At 34.5% G+C, this 18,764-nt stretch overlaps 1 pseudogene; it reads right to left on the minus strand.

The window, feature by feature from the left end:
• Nucleotides 1-288: 288 nt before the first annotated feature.
• LOC107973666 (large ribosomal subunit protein uL15-like) lies at nt 289-789 on the minus strand (annotated as a pseudogene).
• Nucleotides 790-18,764: the final 17,975 nt, after the last annotated feature.

The raw sequence follows: 18,764 nt of genomic DNA on the forward strand, positions 1-18,764 counted from the left end.
CCCTCCCTGCAATGTTCATCACTGCAGAACCCTTCCTGTGGGAAGATTATACATTCCCTGCCTATTGCACTTGAAAGTGATTGTGAAACTTGGTTTGACCAATGAAGTAAGAACAGAAGTGAGTGTGTGTGTTATGAGTGCGAGCTTTAAGAGCCAGCTCGTGCTTTGCCATGTGTCTTTTCTCTTCTTCAAGAACAGCAACATCCTGAGCAGCAACAGCTCCAATCTATCTATTAAGGCTTGGCAGATTAGTCTTATCAGAAAGCTGAATCTTTTCTTTTTCAATTGTTAGCATTTAATGGACATCCCTCCATGTGGCTTCAAGCCACCAAGACCCCAACCCCACACCCCCACCCCACCTCTTTCACCCTTAATCGTCTCCTTGGCTCTTCTGCTGAAGAATTTGGCCTTCACAATAATAGCTGCTTTGGGAGCTTTCCCTTTCCCAGAACTTTTTAATTGCCAGGTCATACCACATCAACAATGGGAGCAGCTCCAGTCTTGTTTTTAGCAACTTTCACCCATGTCTGCTCCCTGACCAAAGTCCACAATTTGTCAAGATTGACAGCAGGGCAGAAGCTCTGGTTTCTCTTTAAGTGGTAATGCCTCATGCCAACTTTCCCAAAGTAACCTGGGTGATATTTGTCAAAGTTGATCCTGTGTGATGCATGCCACCAGCCTTACCACGGCCTCCTGGGTGCTTCCAGTGCTTTACTTTTTTACAGTGCGGCTGTGGCCGTGGCTCACATAGCCCAAAAGTTTCTGGGTCTTCCTCAGTCTGGATGGCATGTCAGCAGGCCCGACAAAAATAAGAATGCTGAATCTTAATGATACAGTGTGCCTGAGTCAATCCTGGGACCCCTCTCCATTACATTCTCTACAATTATATCCTAGGTAATCTCATTCAGTTCCATGACTTCAAATAGTAACCACAAATGAACAACTTGTGAACCTCATAAAGGTGATCTTCAGCATCAGCTGCTCCTCTGAACTCCAGGCTCATGTATTCAACCTCTCCTCTTACATGTCAAATAACGACCTCAAACTTAACATGAGAAAACCTACCATGTGAATTTCTTTCAAGTCTTCTATTATCATCATATTTTCTTTATCAGTATAGAAATTTCCTTTCTCTCAATGTTTACACAAAAACCTTGAGATCATCCATGCCTCATCTCTTTTCTCATGAGCCATATCCCATAGGCAAACTGTGTGAACTCTACCTTCCAGTCATACCCAGAGTCTGACTGTCTCCACCTTTATCACTAGAGTCTCAACCATCTCAGTCTCTCATCTGGATTATTGCAATAGGCTCCTACTGAAACCCTTCCACCTGGTTTTTAGGCACTGTATACTCCACACATGGGAGCCAATGGGATCATTTGAAAATAGAAGTTAAATCATCTCACTCATCTGAACTCAAAAGATAAACTCCATATTCATTATCCTACCCTTCTCTTAACCTCTTGTTCTCCTTCACGATTTCTTTTTCTTCTAGGATCTTATCTTTCATCCTGTCCTTCATCACTACCCTCCACATTGGCCTCCTTTCTGATCCTCAAATAAGAGAGGCATGCTGCCACCCCAGGCATTGCATTTGCTTTTCTTCCTGGAAAAGGTTATTCCCAAGCTATCTGCACACTTTAATTCAAGTGTCTACTGAAATATCATCTTACCAGAAGTCCTTCCTTGAGCACATTATACAAAATAGCATTTAATCTTCCGGGGAGAATTCCCTGGCTGAGTGTGGAAGCATGCTGCATATGATTTGGGCTGGTCACTGCCAAGACAGGGTGAGTCTGAGCTGGCATGGAACCACCCCTCATAGCTTCAGCTGAAATCAGGAGTGGGCCACATGGATGTGAAACACACCCTAGAAGCATTGATTAGTGTTGACATGGAGATATGATGACAAGTTTTTGCCCAGTTAAATGAAAATTTGTTTATAGATGAAAGCAATTAACTGATGAGGCTACTAAACGAGACTTGGAGAAAATTGATTACTGACTGAGGCAATTATTATAAACTAATTGACTAATGAGGACTAATTCTAGCAATTTTACTAATGTATAATGAGGTCATTTCCCTAACTTCCTCATAAATTTTATTATTTTGTAAGCCATTGCCACCCATACTGTTTTTGTTGTTTTATTTTGTATTTTTTGAATTTAGATTTATGTGTTTAAATTTTAAAAAGATAAATGCTTTATATAAAAAAGCTATAGGAAGCTATAAAGAAATGAAAACTTCACCATATTTCTTATCCTGCTGACAGAAGTTAAAAAAAAATTGTACTTTGGTGTGTAAACTTTCAGATTTTAAAATTTTTCTGTTTGAATGAACATTTACTTATACATAATATTTAAAATAAACTATATCAACTGTTCACTAACTCGTTTTTCGCAAATGCAATATACATTAGGTCCTCTTCCATCACTACAATAGATTCCTCATTATTTTTAACAGCTGTATAGTATTCAATTACACAAAAATTCTTTAACTGATTCCTCTAATAAACATTTAAATAATTTATAATTCTTTATTATTAAGAATGATGCTCAAAAACCAAAACGATAAAAAGCAAAGTGTGGTGTTCTACACAGATCAAAACACAGATTCTGGTTTTGAAATGTGACTCTCTACTAAATGGAGCCAGGGCTCCTCAGAAAAATGGCTGATTCCACAGCTGGGACAATGAGAATGAGCCTGAACCATCTTGTATCAGAAACTAGGAAAGTGTCCTAAAAATGATCAAGCTATGTCAAAGGGACATGTAAGCTAACTTAAAGCAGTCTCATTTGCTAAATCTGATATAATTTGAGCACCAAAAAATTATATCTTAATAAATATTGTATTTGTTAATATTATGTTAATAAATCCTCATAGAATATTTTTTCTTGAATTAAATTAAAATCCATTATTCCATACTAACACAAAGAAAAAAATAGATAAAAAATGAGAATCTTTCTTATAGAAAGTAAACAAATAAATGTAGAAGAAATGGTGGAATTAGAAAATCTGTATTTGGCAATCATCATACTAATAATTGATCTAGGTATACATCATTATAGGATACTAAAATGATTAGGTGAAAGTTTGAGGGATACCCAAATATTTGTATCTTTCAGCATATACCCATAAATACTTATAAATTAAAAAGAGAAAAATGGCGTGTTTACACTAGAAAAACCTATTGAGCAATTCTTCAACCAAGTGATCACAGGTAACACCACCGGTAAAAGCACAAAACAGTAGCATGTGCCCCCTGGTATCATGGACCAAAGAAAACACTACATGACTTCTGGAGTATTCCTGCCAAAATGCCTGATATGAGCCTAATCATGAAAAAACATCAGATTAACCCAAAGGTAGAGAAAAGCTACAAAATAACTGCTCTGGACTTTTTAAAAAATGGCAATGTCATGACACACAAAGAAAGACAGAGCTCTTCCAGATTAAATGAAACTAAAGAGACAAGACAATGAATACAGTCTGTAGCCTTCTTTGCTATAAAGGACATTACTGGGACAATTGAAGAAATCTGAATACATTCTCTAGAAAAATATCATATCAATATTAATTTCTTAATTTTGATAAATGTATTAAGAATAAGTAACAATATCCTAGAGTTTTAGGAAATACACAGTGAAGTATTTAGGGGTAAAGAGTATCCTGTATAGGAGAAAAAGTGTGTGTGTGTGTGTGTGTGTGTGTGTGTGTGTGTGTGTGTGTGTGTGTAGAGAGAAAGAGAAGAATAAAGCAAATGTTACGAAATGTTAACATTTGAGCATTCTGAGTAAAAGGTATATTCTTGAGTTATTCTTGAAATCCTTCCATAAATCTCAGATTATTCCAATCATAAAAGTTGTAAGAAGTATTCTAGTGAACAAGAATGTATAGGAATATTTTTATCATTCTAAAGGGATTACTGTAAGATTAATTCCAAGGAGTGGAATCAAAGAATGTACCTACTTTAGATTTTGAGAGATACGGACAAAATTCTTCTCTTTTACCTCCATGTATCATTTGACAATCCACAAGTGACACAGGATATAGTGTATTTTCTGATACCTCAACATCAAAAACCACTGTCATTCTTTTGAATGCAAGTCTGATAAGAAATGAGATCTCACTGATGTTTGGGTTTGCATTCCTTTGATTAGTGGTGAGATTGAACATCTTTTTATATATTCAATAACCATTTAAATCTCATTCTCTTTAAAGTAAAGTTCATATACTTTAATATTTCAAAAATTTTTAAATCATTTACAAGAGTTATTATATTAAGGACACTAAGTAATGAATTAATACTGGATGTAAATGTTGTTTCCATTCGTTTATCCTCTGTCTTTGACTTTTTAGTAGTGTTTCACAATTTTATGTAATCAAATAAATCTTTTCCATATGGATTCAGGATTTCATGTCATCCTTAGAAAAGTGCTCTTCATCCCCATGAGTATAAATTTTTCTCCTATAGTTTTTTTCCCGGACCTTTCATTATTATTTAACATTTAAATTCACCAAAGCTATTTATTTTGCTTTCTAGATGATTATTAAAATCTATTTTGGTGGATGATAAAGTGAATTTATACATTTTTTAAAAACTTCAAAACTTTTTAAAAGTTTTATGTTAATAGAAAATAATAATAATCTGTAAGTCAAATGCTGAACATGGCCTACATAAAACAATTGTGTTATGGAGTAGGTCAAGTTCTCTAGCTTGCTAAAGATTTATGAATTATTTGGATTCCAAGAACAGGTTTGGTAGATTATCCCTCATCCCAGTTTTATTCTAACAGTTGATAGGATGTGTAGGAAAAAACTGCTGTCAAATTTCCCAAATAAGCTCCCTTTCCCAGAAATAATATCTTAGGGTAAATATCTGTCTGGAGAGAATCAAGTTGCTTTCTGTTTAGCTGGGGCTGGCAGGAAGTGTCAGTCCCTTTGATCCCTTGAAAGCATATGGGCCTGTGGGCTGCCATTCTCTTGAAGAATCTTGTCATTCCCTGTCAATCCATATTAGACAAGGATGGTGTTTTGTAACAGTTTGTCTCCTTCAAGGTGATTTAGTTATTTTCTGCCAAGATTATGCTAGAGGATGTCATTACTTTTGTCCTGTCTGTCTCATTACTTTTATTGCCAGAGAATGTTGTCGTTTATTTTCACTGATAATCCATCTCTCCTAAAAGCTTCATTTTTACATTAAAGAACATAGAAATAAGATTTCTGCCCTTATTCTTTGAAGATGCTGTCACAAGTAAACAATAAAGAACCTTAAGAAAAAAGGACATTAAAAGCATCAACGTGTTGTGAGTGGAATATTTTTAAAAAGAAAAGAGCAACTATATAAGCATTCAATTACTCGCAGTTGAATGCTTTGGATCACAGCATGTTGGTTAAAAGGAATACTTTGGGCTCAGCCATTGTTAGCTGAGTAACGATGAAAGTGTATTATCATGCTCTTAAAGCTCTCTTCCCTTATTTGTAAAATAGAAATAACAACAGTACTATGTCCTAGTGTTGTTATGAAGATTTATTTAAATAAATACATGGAAAATATTACCATACTACTTGGCATATATTAAGAACTTAAAGAGCACTAAGTGTTGTCATCATAAACAGCATCATCAAATAATAGGATTATAAAATAACATCCCTCGCTTAGTCCCGAACACCATTGCCTATGGTATGCACATGCCCTTGAACTGGCTACCAACAGATCATGATGAAACTAAAGGCTTCTCGTTAATTTATGAATCATCATAACAATGAAATCTATATAGCAATTATAGAGTGAAGTATTTTTAATAAGATCACTTTAGTTAAGTCAGGCCCCTCCCTAAAATATTTTTTATTTTTAGATAATTGGACACTATTTTGCCATAATTTTACCAAAATATTTTAGATAATATTTTACCATAATTGCCTCTCTAGATGAAGAGGTTTGTCATAGACTAAACATAAATAAAGACTTCTCTCCCACAGTACCTGTGTCATTTGGGGGACCGCTTTGGAAAAAGTGGCTGCCTGAGGCCTCTGATTCAGACCTCGGACAGCTCCTGACACAACCCCTAAATCTTTCGACCAATGACTCCCTAACTCCTTTTACTCTCCCTTTTGTCCAGCTCCCCCAGCTCTAATATTCCTCCTCATACTCCCTGCCATTCAGTTTAGAAGAATTCTATGTTTACTCCTATTCTTCTAGTCTTCCTTTTTAATATACTGTATATTTCACATCTTGGAGCAAAATTCAAATTGCCAGGAAATAGACACTGTATGATATGTTAAAGAATAAGCTAAATAAATGTGGCACAAAATATAAGAAACGAGGAGAAAATAAACATGAAAAATAGGATACTTAAATATTTATAAAACTTAAAACTAACTTCTTTGTCTAATCCCATCAGTAACATTAGAATTACTGGACCAATATATTCAGAAGTGTTAACAGATATATTACAGCTTTATTTAACATGATCAGGTAACTCATGATATTCTTGGAGACAGTGGATAGACATTGACTAAACAGAGATTCTGATAGATACATTCATTGGCAGTTGAATTGCTCTGCTCAATGTGGCTGATTAATGGACTGATAAAGACAAGGTTCTAAAGAAGAACAACAATTAAAATGTATGCATATTTTAAAATGTATTGATGTATGACTAAGATTCAGTGAAATGTACAGATTTTAAGGATATTGTTCAGTTTTAACAAATGCATTCACCTTATGTAACCCACACACCTCTCAAAATATAGAGTATTTCTATCTCTTGAGGATGTTCTCTCCATGCGTTTGCCCAGTCTTTCTCTCCCACCCAGAAAGAACACTATTCTGATTTCTATTATCATAGATTAATTTCATAGAACTTCATTTAACATACAATATGCACTTTGGGGATGCTGGCTTCCTTCACTCAGCATAATGTTTTTGAGATGCATCAATATTGCAGACTGTGCCACTAATTTAATACTTTTTTGCTAACTAGTATTCTATTGTATGAATATACCAATTTATCCATTCTCCTATTGATGGACTCCTGCGCCTGGGCCATTTCCCTCTTGAATTAATTTTTGTGTATGATATGGGGTAGGTAGAGATAGGCATGTTCATTTTTTTTCCCCATGTGAATATCCAAATGTTTCTACACCATTGGTTGAAAAACATTACTCCCTATAGAATTGGTTTGGGTTTTGGCACCAAATCATTTGACCACACAGACGGGTGTATTGACAACTTGTATTCTGTACCATTAATCTCATTTATATTTTGACCAATATTACACTTTTTAACTCTGTACCTTTATACAAGTCTTGAAATTAAGTTGTGTAAGCTTTTCCACTTTTAAGATGATTTTAGCTATTCTAGGTTCTTTAAATTTTCCATACAAATTTTAGAATCTGCTTGTCAATTTTTCAAAAAGTCTTGCATTATTTATATTGAGATTTCATTGAATGTATAGATCAATTTGGGAAGAATGTTTAGTCTTCCCATCCAAGAACATGGTATATCTTTTTTCATTATTTAGGTCTGCTTTAGTTGAACTCAACAGTGCTTAGTAGTTTTTAGTGCAGAGTTCTGCACATTTTCTGTTAACATAAAGAATTTTATGTTGTTGGATGCTACTGGAAATGATACTTTTTTTTAAGTTTCCTTTTTCAATTGTTCCCTACTATTCTAGAGAAAAATACGTGACTTCTGTACACTGATGTTGGATTCTCAGTGTATTAAATTTACTTACTTTTAGTTGGTTTTTGGAAAATTTTTAGGTTTTTCTGTACAGAATCATATAATCCGAAATAGTTTTTTACATTTTTTTCCAATCTTGTGTCATTTTTTTTTCTTTCCTCACTGCATTGACTAGAACTTCTATCTAGCACAATATTGAATAGAAGTGGGGGTGGGGAAAGTTTTAATATTTCAACACTAAAGAGTAGGCTTTTCATAAGTGCATTCCAACATATGAATGATTTTTTCATTTACTTCTAATTTTCTGTGAATTTTTTATATGAATAGGTGCTGAATTTTATCAAATACAGGTTCTGCTTGTGTTATAATGATTGTGGGTTTTTTTTCTGCTTTGATCTTTTACAATGTAATCTGAATTACATTGATTCTTGAATGTCAAGAGAATCTTGCATTTATATGCTAAATCCCACATGGTCATGATATATTGTGGTCCTAGTATATTACTTAATTTGATGTACTAATATTTTATTAACATTTCTTGCATCTATGGCTGAGAGATAATTGGTTTATAATTTTTTTCTCATAGTAATTTTATCTGATTTTCATAATGGCATTATTTGGCCTCAAAAATAAACTGAAAATTATCTTTTATTCCTCTATTTTCTGAAAAGGTTTGCATAACTTTGATATTATTTTGTAACTAAATTTTTGATGGAACTCACCAGTGAAACGATTTGGGCCAGGAGTTTTCTTTGTGGGAATGTTTTTGTTAAAAATTCAATCTCTATAGCAGATATGGGGAATATTAGTTATTTATTGCAGTGTGGCAAATCATACCTAAAACTTAGCAGCCTACAAGAATGAGAATTTATTAACTCTCAGTAGGTCAGGAATCCCAGAGCAGCTTTACTAAATGACAGGGTGGTTGTAACCCAGAATCTTTCATAAGGTTTCAGTTAATCTGTCAGCTGAAGCTGTAGTCATCTAAAGATTTAGCAGGATAAACCACTTCAAATTCGCTCACATGAGTTTTGGCAGGCCTCAATACGTTGCTGGTCTTAAACTGGTAACCTCAATTCCTTCCCATATGAGCTTCTCTATGAGCTACCTAACTGTTCTCACAACATGGCAGCTGGCTTCTTGTGGAGTAAGTGTTCCAAGAGAGAGAAACAGAGAGAGAGAAAGGAGAGAGAGAGAGAGAGAGAGAGAGAGAGAGAGACAGAAATAACCAAGATAGAGACCATAGTGTCTTTCATAAATGAACCTCAGAAGTAACATGCCATACTTTCTGTTGTAATCCCTTGGTCATACAGATCAACCCTGGTAAAATGGGAGGGCACAATACAAGGTGTGAATATTAGTATTGCTAACTACACAAATGAACACAATCTTAAGCAAGAGAAAAAAATACCCTTCAGAACAAGAAAGTATTGGTGCCAATAATATCTGCTACATATTGGAAGTATTATACTCCTTTCGGACACTAATAAAAAGAAGCCTTGGCAAACTGAAGCAGGCAGGCAAGAAACAGTCAACAAATATTGAGTGTTTATTAAATGCCAAATGAAAAATGGTAGTTACAAATGGTTGAAAAAGCTGAAAACTGGCATATTCTTTGACCTACTAATCCTACCTTTAGAAATTTATCCTGGGAAAATAATACTTAGAAAAGCACACAAAGAGTTGTATGCAAAGAGTCTTTGCAGTGTTGTTGTTTAGCAAAGTAACTATGCAAAGAACTTACATGTTCAAAAGTAGAAAACTGTTCAATAAAATTAATATTTGTACCTATCAAAATTATTTTCTAAAAGGATATTCACTGACAAAATAGAATGTTTTTTATTGGTTTTAAGTAAAATAAAAACAAGTCACGAAATAGAGTATTTACAGAATGATCCTATAGTAAGAAATATGTATTTATTTAAAAAGTCTAGATACAATATCATTATTCAAAACCTTAAATTATTCCACAGTGGACATTTACAGTTTTAGCTTACCCAGGATCTATTTCTCCCTCTCCTATTAACAAGATCCAGACTGTCCACTATCCCTTTCTTATCTTCTGTCCACTGATTGGGTAAAATGAATTAAAACCCAAGATTAACAAACAATCATTGTATTCTCAGTCACAAATATTGATTGAGGGATGGAATTAAGAGTCAATTCCCAGTCATTTGTTTGAATTTAAGCTTGAAGTAAGAATGGCCATGTTGCTGCTGCCTGGAAGCCAAGATGTGGAGAGAGGCCTTAAGACATCATTTGACCCTGTATCCGTAGCCAAGCCTGGGTGTCCTCACCCCACTTAGGCTCTCACACCTGTGCTAGGTCATCACTCTTCTCTCCACCACATACACTCCTATCTTAATTGGCTCCATTCAGTGGCTTTTGGGCTGAATAAGGAAGAAAGGATAGACACAAAGGAGGGATAGATGAACACAGGAGGAAAGAAGAAAGCTTAGGTTTCTTCTTTATTTTTTAAAGATAGCTATGTAAGAAATTAGAAAAAAATTTATTTTACACAAATGAAGACAGATACAAAGGAAATCATACTATTGTCTTCAAACAGGTTCAGAACTCATCTATAGAAACAAACAAAAACAACTATTGTGCACTCAATAGTATAAATTACAAGGTGACATAATTTGCTTCAATATATGTATGCAGCATAATATTTTAACAATTTGAGCTGGATACCGATAAAATGGGATGCCTTACAGGATTATAAACCCCTTGTAACTGGAAATATTCAAGCAGAGAATAGATAAAAATTATCAGAGCTTTATATAGGAGCTTCATTCCTACTTTAAAAGAAAGGCAGAACAAATGACAATTAAATTCGTTAGCCTGGGTAGGTAACTAATTTGGAGTGTCTGGGCTTTTATTTATCTTTTTGTTTTTAAATATAATAAAGTAGTCCATACACAGCACACTTTTAAACATAACTCTAGAGATGTCTGAAAGAGGATATTTGAGGAAAGCGTTACACAATATTTTCTAGTAGCTAAAATAATTAGGCTCTGATCTTTTTACAACTCAGAACAATCAGTAGTCAGGGCATTAAATAAAAACAACTTAGTGGGACAAACAGTTCCCTTTTGAAAAATAAAACTACTCTGAATTACACCGAGAAGAGAAATTTCCCTTGGATAAAATTTAAGACATTATATAACATATTAAGAAAAGAAAAACATTTTATTTTTATCAGCATGGGATTCAAGAGTGTTTTTTATGAAAACCTGAGCATGACAAAGAGTAAAAAAGCAAAAAATATTTATAAATATCTAAACCATCACAATTTAGCTAATGGAATAAAATACTGGGTCTATATGGAATAAATTTTACACATGAGTGTTTATTCCTTTAAACAATGAACGTTTTGATAGAAATATTTTTACAAATGTATAGGCAGATTTGTCACTTTCCTGCCTTTTTAGACAGAGACTACAAAAATAGCATTTTAAAGTGGCATGATGACCCACACAGCTGTAATATGCTCAACTAAAGAGCCTAAAAAACCTATACAATTATCACTTTATACTCAACTTATGTTGTATATATAAGTTGATGCCCTTAGAGTCTGACGAAGCAAATATGTATCACCCTACATTAGTATCCCATTGATGTGTATTTTGACTAGCAGTGTCTCCATTTTAAGCTTTTTTTTTCTTTTTTTGCTTTTTCTCTTAATATCAGACTCCAATTTGTCATTCTTCAATGCTGCTAATAGGATTATCTCTAGCAGCCTTTTTCCTCATATCAAATTTGCTTTTTATCTGCTGCTGGTTTCTCCCCCCAGCTTTAGTGAGGTATCACTGACAAATAAAAATTGCATATATTTAAGATATACAAGGTGATGTTTGATATATATGTATACATTGTGAAATTATTACCACAATCAAGCTAAGTAACATATCCATCACCTCACAAATCATCTCCACTGAGGGTTGCGTATGTGGTAAGAACACTTAACAATCTACTCTCTCAACAAATTTCAACTATACTATATTATTCAGCCTTAAAAAAAGAAGAAAATTTTACCAATTTGGATATTATGCTAAGTGAAATAATACAGACACAGAAAGACAAATATGGCATGGTGTCGCTTAATGTGGAATTTAAAGAAATTGAAGTCATAGAAACAGAAAGTGGAATGATTGTCAGGGGCCAGGAGTGGGGAAAATGGCAAAAATTTTGTCAATGGGTGCAAACTTTCAGTTATAAGATAAATAAGGTCTGGAGATCTAATATATAGCACGATGACAACCTGCTGCTGTTTTAAAAACTGGATAGCTTAAGCAGAATAAGAGTACAGAAGGAAGATTAGAACAGAATAGTGGACTGAGTACACGTGTGCCTATTCTTTCCACCCCAAATACTATAAATGAAATAAATATATGTTAAAGATGTGCAATACAGGACTGTAAGACATTTTTATATTGAATTTATCTTAAGTTTAAAATTGCTGGGAGAGAAAAAACTGTTTGGAGTATCGTGGCTCTTATGTCCTCCCCTGCAAGAGTAGAAATTGAGACCATCAAAACCATGTGGTTTGTTGGAGCATTGATTCCTAAAAGAAGGGAAGATGGACAGACAAAAATAAAGCATGTTTAACACCCAAACACTTGCTACAGGGAGACCTTCCCCACCACCATACTGGTTATTTGTCAAATTTTAAGAAACTTGAATTACAAAAAGAGAAGCTGCCCTCTTGCAGTTTGATTTGAGCAGAATTCACATTTTTTTCAAGTTGATATGCAAATAGCCTATACGAATAGTAAAGTTTAGTTTATATATAAATTATTTTATTAAATCCATAAAACATTCCTTAATTATTTTGAAGCTAAAACTACTCATGACTTTGTTCAGTTTTGGAAAATTTCAAATTATCGTTGCTTCAAATATTACTTCTCCACCATCCCCTCCATTCTCTTCCTCTAGAACTTCTGTTAGAAATACATAAGAATATTTACATCTTTCTTCCATATGTCTTCATTGCATTTTCATATTTTAATCTGTGTTTGGGGTGAATTCTTCATAGTATCTTCTCATTTGCTAATTCTGTCTTTTACTATCTCAGTGTAACAATTATCTATCGCTGCCTAACATCCTTCAAAATTTAGTGGTCTGAAATAAGAACAACTTATTTCTTATGATTTTGTGGAATGCCTAGGTGGTTTTCCTGCTAGTCTTGCCTGTACTGGCTCATGGAACTACATTCACCGTCAGGTCAGTGAGGGTCTGTGCTTTGCTAAGCTTTTGAGGTAGCTGAGGTGACTGAACCTCTCACTCCACATGCTCTCTCACCACTCAGGAGGCTAACCCAGACTCTGTGTCAGGATGGATCTGGTGTTCCCAGCAGCAAGAGCATATAAGACCCCCAACGTTCAAGTGCTTTTGAAGTCTCCACTTGCATCACCTTTGCTAGTGATCCATTGGCTAAATCTAGTCACATTGCCTATCCAAGATTCAAGGAGTAAAGAAATGGACTCCACCTTTTGATGGAAGGAGTTACAAAGGATGTATGGCCATTCTTTGCAATTTGCCATATCTTGCTATAGTTTATCCATCTTCTGTACTTTGTATTACAAGAAGAGCTTTTTATTTCAAATATTTCTTCTCCTTTTTCGTATCCATATGTTCTTTTATATGCATATTTTATTTCATGTCATCCTGTTCTTTGCCATGATTTTCATTTCTTTGTTTCTTTCTTTGAAAAATCAAAAATTTTAAAAAGTCTTTGTCATATTGTGCCATAAAACTGATTTTATCCAGGGGGAATTTATGTCCTGATGATTTTCTTGGCTGTCTTTTCTTTTAGGTAAGTGTCAAGGGTTTAAAACATACTAAGCTTTATCATGGTGATTGTTATCATTATTACTTCACGATTCCTCATTGTCCTAATTGTTTTCTCATAACTTTGTTTTTCATTTTCTCTGTTGGTTGTCTTTTTCATTATTCTTTCATGAGTTTCATTTTGAGAGGTAGGTTTTGTTTGAATTTGTGGATTGGGTTTGTTCTCAGTTTCTCTCCTCTACCCATACCAGTTTTATTTGTTCTCTCACTCCTTCAGACCTCAGGTCCAGAATTGAGTTTTGCAGTGTTTTGGTATTCCTATACTATTGTGACCTGTGGGTTTGTAAAAAATTCAGGCCTTGGGTCCTGAAAGCAGTTTGACTCAGTTCCTAACCTTAATCCTCTTGCTCCCTTATCCCCAGGCGGTAGGGCAACAGCAAGAAGGAGGGCAACACCAAGCTTTCTTTCCTTAGCTTCTTTTCACAGGAGTGAGAAGATGTTGAACTCCAAGCTGTAAGACAGGCTCTGGTTCCCCATCTCCTATGGAAAATTTCTTGCATCCTTCACTTCTACTTCCAAGCCCATCACCTGTCAGACCTTCAGATTCAGTCCTGCTTACTCATTCACATATCTGTCAGTTTATGGGCCATGAAGGTGTTTACATGTTGTCAACTCTGTGGCTTTTACATTTTATCTTTTGGGGGTATAGGTTTGGACTAGATGAAGTATATTACACATGAATAGATCATCCAATACAGCCTCACAATAGTTTTAGCAAAACACTTTGTATTTACTCAGAAGTAGACAATAAGCACATTAAAAAGGTGCCCAATATCATTAGTCATTAGGGAAATATAAGTTAAAACCACAATGAGATGCCACTGCACAACTGTTAGAATAGCTAAAATTAAAAACTGATCATACCAAGTGTGGGCAAGGAGGTGGAGCAACAGGTGCTTTCATACATTGTTAGTGGGAATGAAAAATTATACAACTAACTTGGAAAATAGCTGGCAGTTTCTAAAAACATTAAACATATACCTACCTTCTGATTCCACCATTCCACTCTTAGGTATTTATACAAGTGAAATTAATACATTTGTCTATACAAGCACTTGTACATAAATGTTTATGTCAGCTTTATTAGTAATAGCCAAAAATGGGAAACAACTCCAATGTCCACCAACATTGGGTAAAAAAAAAAAGAAAAAGAAAAGAGAAAAAGCATGGTATATACATATAATGAAATGCTACATGGCAGTAAAAAGGAATGAACTATTAATATATACGCAGTATGCAAGAATCTCAAAATAATTATGCTGAGTGACAGAAACTAATGAGAAAAGAATACAAACTATATTATTCCATTGATAAACATTCTGGGAAATGCAAACTTTCGTGACAAAAGTAGATAACGAGTTGTCTGGGGATAGGTATGGGAAGCAGGGAACAATGGGAGGTAGGGATTATAAAAAGTCATGATGGAACTTTTGGGAGTGATGAATATGTTCATTATGGTGATGGTTTCACAGTACATACATGTCAAAACTCACCAAATGTCACACTTTAAGTATATCCAGTTTACTGTATGTCCATTATGCCTCAATAGAGCAATTTCAAAAATTAATTTGATGGTATCATAAATTTCTGAGCTGGTTTAGCTTGAACATATCAGTTTCACCTAAAAGACAACTATAATATTGACAAAAATATTGGTGATGATAAATAATATTATTTGGCACATTGCCAAGCTAATTATTATGCTAACCATTTTAGAAGGTCATCACATTTGATCCCCTTCAACAAACTTATCAATTAGGTGCTACTAATAACCAAATTATATAGATAAAGAAACTGAGGTCTCAAAAGACTAAGTAACCTGTCCAACAGGTGACACACATGTTAAGTGGCAGAAATGGAGTTTGAACCATATGTTATGGCTCTAGGGCTCAAGCTCTTAACACTACCCCAAGTAGGGTGGGAAAGGACAATTTGCCTCACTCTTACTCAGTTTCCTAGTCTTGTCCTTTAAAACTGTCCTCTCAAGAAAAAAAAAAAAAAAAAAACACAAGAAAATAAAACTGTCCTCCCTCCCAACTCTGTCCCACTCCCATTTTTATCTTCTCCTCCTAGAAAAGGCCATTAAGTCAGTTCCCAGGATGGGACTCAAGAACCTTTTGGCTATACTTCACCAGGTCACATACGTAAGGGAAAAATTATAAACGAGGTGGGAACATATGATGTGTCCTGGCTAGTTAATACACCTACTGATCACCTCTGTCTGTCTTTGACTGGGTTATTTTAAAACTTTTTAGAGATAGAAATTATACATAACTGATGGTAATGCAAATAATTCCTGTCCATAGAAATGCACATTGTATCTGGTAGAATGCAACTGATTATTTGCCTGTGGACAATTACCTTTTTGTTTTTTGCCAGTTTTCCATCCATTTATATATTCATTTCAGTATTCCTCAGACTGTAAGTTGCCTATTGAACTGATTGTAATGTCTACTGATTCCTTCATTAATTAATGAGTTAAATAAAATCTTTGCATGTGATAATTTCATATTTGTATAAGCTATTATTTTATCCTTTTTAAGAAAGCCTATTTTTTAACACATATATATTATAGTACTATTTAAAATAATTTTTCAAATGTTATCTAACTGAGCAGCTCACTGAATTTAGTAAGCTCTTTCTATTCTCGTTCTATCATAATCTTCCCTTATGTGTGTGTGTGTATACATACATACATATATATATATATATATATATATATATATATATATATATTCAGTGACTGAGAATTTCCATTTTAATATAATGGTGTCTTCTATTATTTTAACCAGATACCTATGTTTGAAATACCAGATACCTATGATATCTGGTAAAAATGAGAGGAAAATGCTGAATGTTTTCTACAAGAAAAAGAAGTAAATTAATATTAATATATAGTATATGTCAGTACAGTTTAAGGTATATAAAATATCATTGATGCCATCCTTATGAATAAATGTTATTTTATCTGAGATGATATTTACAATATTTAAAAACCTTCAGGCAATGGTGAGCTCCTCCATTGATCGAATTAAGAACAGTAAGATTTGGAGTGGAAAATAGAGACTAGATATAAAATAAAGGTGCAGAAGTAAATAAAGTTTTTTTCTTTTCCAATAAAGGTATGGAAAGTTTAAAAAGAAGAGCAGAAAGAAAAGTAAATGCAGGCCTCAGGACTGCCTTCTTGTAACATCTGCAAGGAGAAAGGAAGGAAGCCAAGTACATGTTCTTTGGCTTGAAGTTATCATAGAAAGAGCTGAGGCCACATAAAATGAGAATTTGGAAAGAGTAAGAAATACCTGCTTTATGATGATGAGTATATTAAATACAGATGACTCAAAGCTTTTTCCCATTCCAGTATCCAAGTTTTTCTCTGTACCTTGGTTAAGACAGTAAGAAGATAGGAAACAGGAGATGAGGAGGCCTGTCCAAGATGCAGGTTTTTGGAGCATAGGATTAAATAACCCTGGACATAGAAAACCAGAAAAGCATTGATCGATCCATAACTGAGCAAAAGATGCTCGTTTTTTAGATTCTGTGCCATAAAGAAACATGAATTCGTGGGTATCTGGTTAAAATTCAAACACAGGAGAATTCTGAAAGTTTTCTGCAAGAAAAATAAATAAATGAATATTCAGTATATAGTGTATGTTATTACAGTTTAAGGTATATAAAACATCACTGATGCTGTCCTTATGAATAAATGTTGTTTCATCTGGGATAACATTTAAGATATTTAACAAAATTGAGGCATGGGGAATACCTATGTAGATAAGGCTTTGGAGGCACCTTCCTGTGCCTGTCATTGACTTATTCCTTGCTGAATTGTGGGAAGTGCCGTTGGCCTCAGGGGAGTAACCAGGACCACTGGGGAAGGGTCTGGCACTTGGAAGATCTGGGAAATTTACAAATTGTACAGAAGCATTTCACTATTTTCAATAAAGCACTATCTCTCCTAAGTACTTAGCACTGTCTGCCAAAGCATTCAAAGGACAAAGAATTTATAAGGGAATTGGCTACTATATGAGTTATGAAGATAAATAGCTATGAATAATAGAAAACCCTACCATTGTGGCTTAAGTAGAAGGGTTTTTTAAAATTATACTTTAAGTTCTGGGGTACCTGTGCAGAATATGCAGGTTTGTTACATAGGTATACACGTGCCATGGTGGTTTGCTGCACCCATCAACCCATCATCTACATTAGGTATTTCTCCCAATGCTATCCCTCCCCCAACCCCCACCCCCCAACAAATAGAAGGGTTTTAAATAATGTTTTTAAAAAAGCTAGTTGGGAGAAGTGTAGGCTTGGGCAGCTGCACATTGCCATCATCAGGGACCCAAGCTCCTAGCATCTTCTACCCCAGTTATCCTTATCATGCTTGTTATGCCCCATGGTCATCAGTTGGTTCACTACACACCTAAGTTTCAAGAAAGAATAAGATTGAAGAGTGAAGGAGTAAATTACCTGTCTTAGGAGAGGAAAAACATTTGACACATCCACAGTAGACTTCCACTTGCTTCTCTGGCAGAATTATGTCACCTTACTTACTTTAGATGTCAGGTAGTATCAGGAGGTCACTATTTTTAGTGATGCACTTTATTGCATCAAAAAAATGAGAACTTGTTAGTAATGATGAAAAAAAATAAATATTACTTAGGTAAAAAACAGTGTACACCTGCTATAAACAGAATGTTTGTGTCCTCCTAGAATGCATATGCTGAAACCTAATCCCAATGTGATAGTATTTGGAGGTTGGGTCTTTGAGATAAAGGTAGAGTTCTCATGAATGGGATTAGTGCACTTATAAGAAGAGTCCAGAGAGCTAGCTTGCTTTCTTTCCACTATGTGAGGATACAAGAAGATGGCAGTCTGCAACCAGAAGACCCTCATCAGCACCATACCATGTTGCTACCCTATCTTGGACTTCCAGCCTCCACAACTGTGAGAAATAAATGTCTGTTGTTTATAAGCCACCCAGTCTATGATTTTTTTTTAGTAACAGCCCTAAATGACTAAGACTATACCATACTCATCTAAAACTCCATCAAAAACTAGAATTGACTCTACCAGTGAATTCTTAATGCATATGAAAAGTTCTTAAAATGGTAAAGTTCACTCTGCTATGGGCTTTAACATAATGTATTGTGTCACTCAGTAGATATTATATTTAAATTTCACATCTGCAAATACATATATAATCACAACCTCATGTTTAAGT

The sequence above is a fragment of the Pan troglodytes genome, chromosome 13, assembly GCF_028858775.2.
Source record: "Pan troglodytes isolate AG18354 chromosome 13, NHGRI_mPanTro3-v2.0_pri, whole genome shotgun sequence".
NCBI lineage: Eukaryota > Metazoa > Chordata > Mammalia > Primates > Hominidae > Pan > Pan troglodytes.